This window comes from Myotis yumanensis, unplaced genomic scaffold (genome assembly GCF_028538775.1).
Source record: "Myotis yumanensis isolate MYYU_CA2020_CCGP unplaced genomic scaffold, mMyoYum1.0.hap1 SCAF_6, whole genome shotgun sequence".
NCBI lineage: Eukaryota > Metazoa > Chordata > Mammalia > Chiroptera > Vespertilionidae > Myotis > Myotis yumanensis.
In genome coordinates this window covers 84140938-84145255 of record NW_027223757.1, presented here as the reverse complement: position 1 = coordinate 84145255, position 4318 = coordinate 84140938, and positions in this window count along the sequence as shown.

The window sequence follows — 4318 nt, the reverse complement described above, 5'->3', positions numbered from 1 at the left end:
TGCAAGAACCTAATCTGTCGGCACCTTGATCTTAGACTGCCCAGCCTCCAGAACCTGAGAACTCCAGCAGCCTGAAACGACGAAGACAGTGGTAGTGGGAGAGGGAGGAAGGAGACCGCTGAAGAAGGCCTGGGGAGCCACTGCTGGTGAGTGGAGTCAGGAGTCCTGGGTCTCAGTGCTGAGTCTACCACTGACTAGCCGTGCGCTCTGGGGCCCGGCCTGGACTGCTCTGGACTCCAGTGACCTCACTGAGAGGGGAAGGTTGGGCTGGGAGTCTCCGAGGTCATCTCTAACTGTATGTTTCCATCACCCTAGAGCGACAGTACTTTCTTTGCATCTCCATCCTCGGGGCTAGGATGGGCAGAAGGGAGAGGCTGGGGGCCAGGGAGGCTAAGCTGCCTCCTCTTTTCCTTCACTCTGTCTACTGGGCCTATAGAAGCCGCTGCAGGCACCTCAGGAAGACTATCTTGAGGTGGAGGTGGGTAGGGCCGGGGGCTGGAGAGCAGGTAGGGGTGGTGAGAAGACGGCAGGGGCTGGGAAAGGGCAGTCATGACACTCCCTCAATACTGTCCTTCCTGGCTGGTGGCAATTTCTGTGAGGTTTATTGCTGACAGTTTCAAGGCGGATTTATTAAAGTTAAGGGTATTAATAATAGAAGAATATGAAGTAGATTTTACCTGACATGGATACTCATGACCATGTGGTATGTGCTTTGTGCACAACTGTGTGTGTGTGTGTGTGTGTGTGTGTGTGTGTGAAAGAGAGAGAAATTCTGTTATAACTTGATGTTTGGAAAAATGGCAACCCCTCCCCGCCCTTTGCTCACAGTTTCCTTTTGACCCCTGAGAAGGTTTTCAGTTGTATTTATCACCACCAGCTCTCAGGCCTTGGAGAGTGAGAACCCTGCGCTTGGGAGGAAGTGGAACCGGCCTCTCCTCTCATTCCTTTGTGTCACTGGAGCAGAGGGAGCGGGTGGGGGAGGATGCTCCTGTCCTTCCCCTTCCTAGCCCATCGGGTCTTTCACAGGGACCAGGTGCCTGCGGCCTCCTGTCTGGGAGACTGCATGCAGGCTCGAGTGGAGGCAGGGACAGGACGGGGTGGCTCTTAGCCGGGCGTCTAGCCCCTGGTGTCCAGGCCAGGCAGGTCTTGGGATGCCTGTGGGGGCCCAGGATACTTCAGGGTCCACGCAACAGCCCAGCGGCTCCGCCTGCTGCTGACGTCCTGGGCATGTCACCTGCCTCAGGCCTCCAGGCTCCTAAATCTGAGGTCTCTGACCGGTGGCATTACCCTGTGTTCTCACACAGGTCCTGGGAGGCAGAGGAGGGCAGGCAGAGGCCTTCTTCCTTCTGGAATGAGCTCTCAAGCTTCAGAGAGGACAAGTGACTTGCCCGAAGCGATACAGCAAGTTAGAGACAGAGGCCTAGTCAATCACCTGGCCTGCCATCTAGAAACAGAGGGATTGTAGGGTTTGCTTTCTCTGGTGGAGGTGGGAAGAGCTGGGAAATTCTTGTTGGGGGATCAGGTGGTCCTGGGTGACAGGATATTCCTCGAGGTCCTACCCATGGTGATCTGCTGGGACTAATCAGTGCCTGCTCTGCCCCCTCCCCGCCCCCCCCCCCTCGGAATCTGCCGTGGGAGCTGGTGGGGAGGAGGGAGCAGAGCCCAGGAAGGAGGGAGGGAGAGGCCAGGACAGGGGAAGGCAGAAAGGGAGGGAGAGGGCTTGGGGACAGAGGGAGCTGGAGAACGAACAAACAAACAATGTTCTGGAAAATAACTTGTTTCCCCTCTCCAGGCTCCCTGCCTGCCTGCCTTCCCCGCTGGAGACAGTAATTTAGAAGAACGAGTCATAATTGGATAACGTTCCCTCCCAGCCTACAGGGTAAACAAGGATCTCCCGTGGAAGGAAGGAGCGCATGGCCCAGGCGTCTGGCACCCTCCCCGGGGCCTGGACAGGGGTTTCCCCCTCCCAGAGCCGTCCCTCTTCTACTGGGTGTGCTAGAAACACATGTTCGGGCCACTTCCACCCCCACTGTCTACTAAGGTTTACATTCTCCTCGTGTCTCTCGCCCTCCCCTCCTCTTCCTCTCAGCCCTCACCGGTAATGGCCTTACCCTGAAGCCTGCACACTGTTTAAATATTTAAGCCCATCTATTATTTCCTGTTTATTATCGGTGTAAGTCCCGAGTTCATTCATTGTGCATGTGTCCTGCTGCATCTGTCTCGGAAAGGGGAGGCCTGGAGGCCGGGCCGCGTGTCCGCCCCTCCCTGGAAACGGCCTTGCTCAGGCCTGAGGTCAGCAGTCTCACCAGCGCTGGCTCCGGTTTTACCTTTTCCCACGTTTCTTTTCTTTTTTTTTTTTTTTTAAATATATTTTATTGATTTTTTACAGAGAGGAAGGGAGAGAGATAGATAGTTAGAAACATCGACGGGAGAGAAACATCGATCAGCTGCCTCCTGCACATCTCCCACTGGGGATGCACCCGCAACCCAGGTACATGCCCTTGACCGAAATCGAACCTGGGACCTTTCAGTCCGCAGGCCGACGCTCTATCCACTGAGCCAAACCGGTTTCGGCCCCACGTTTCTTTATTGTGGTAAAATGTGCATGACATTCTCCCTCTTAACCATGTTTGGATCATCTGCATTAGATGCAGTCATACCGTTGTGTAACCATCACCACCACCCACCTCCAGAGGAACTGTTTTCATCCCGAGGAAATGAAACTCTGAGCCCATTAGGCACGAACTGAACTCTCCATCCCCTCTCCTCCCAGCCCCTGGCAACCACCCTTCTACTTTCTGTCTCTACAATATTGACTACGCCAAGTACCTCACGTAAGTGGCGGTATACGGTTTATTTCACTTAGCATAATGTCCTCAAGGTTTATCCATGTCGCACCAACGGTTAGAATTTCCTTCCTTTTTAAGGCTGAATGATATTCCATTGTACGTTTCTTCCACGTTTAGCTTATGAATTCATCTGTCGGTGGACACTGGATTGCTTCCCTATGTTAGCGATTGTGAATAATGCTTCTAGGAGCATGCGTGTATAAATTGCCTGTTATTTTTTATAAGAAAAGGCTATCTTTTATTGATTGCTTACTATATGCTCAGGACTGTGTGGCCTTCATTACTTAATGATCAGAGGTACCTCCCAGGTGGCATCAATTCTGTCCGTTTTATGGATGAAGAAACTGAGGAGCCAAATAATTTGCCCAAGATGAGGAACGGGGAGAGCGAGGACCAGCATCTGCCCGCGATCTAACCACGACCTCTTTACTGCATCGTGTTGATGATGGGCTTGGAGAAGGGGCCTCAGGGTATGTTACCTTTCCCTGCCTGACTCTCTGCCCAGTGACAGAATCCACCCTCTCCTTTGCACGATTCCATGTTAGAATCACCAGCAAGGAGCTTTAAAAGCAGACACTGTCCTCACTTCTCCTCAGAGTTAATCTAACAGTTAAATTGAACTCCCTGAGAGCCAGAGCCCAGACATCAGCATTTGTGTGTGTTTGTTTTGTTAATCCTCACCCAAAGATACTTTTTCCATTGATTTTTAGAGAGAGTGGAAGGGAGGGGGGGAGACAGAGAGAGAGAAACATCGGTGTAAGAGAGACACATCGATTGGTTGCCTCCTGCACGTGCCTTGAACAGGCCCGGGGATTGAGCCTGTAACCCAGGTAAGGGCTTTTGACTGGAATCAAACCTGGGACCCTTCAGTCCACAGGCCAATGCTCTATCCACTGAGCCAAACCGGCTAGGGCCAGACAGCAGCATTTAAAAAACCTCCACAGGTGCTTCTTTTTGCTGAAAACTTTGAGAAGCACTGGCTTAGGAGATAGGAGAGGAAAGGGACGGAAAAGTCTACTCCCCACCAGCCTCTTTTCCTTCCCCTGTGACACCACCACAAGGGCCATAGACGGCTCTGAACCCCGGCTCCCCTCTTCCTCTCAGCCCTCACTGGTGATGCCCTCACCCTGCAGCCTGCATCCAATGGCTCAGACCCTTGGGATGCCTCCTTTCTGTCCCCAGAGGTTCTGTGTAGTGTGTGTCTCATAGACAGTCTGGCCTTGACACAGGGCCCTGCGGGGGAGCCCCCTGGATGAACCTGTCAAGACCAGACAGACCCCAGAAAGAGGGCAGGAGCAGTTAAGACTGCCCTCAGGCAGTTCTGTCAGCTCCTCCTCAGGCTGGGGAGGGGCCAGTGGTCATTAGGAGGATGGGGCGGGGAGGGATGGGGAGCGCTAGGACTCCACAGGGTGCTGTCAGGGAAGCTCTTTTGCCTGTGGCCATAGTACATCTCTCCGTGGCGTCCCTGC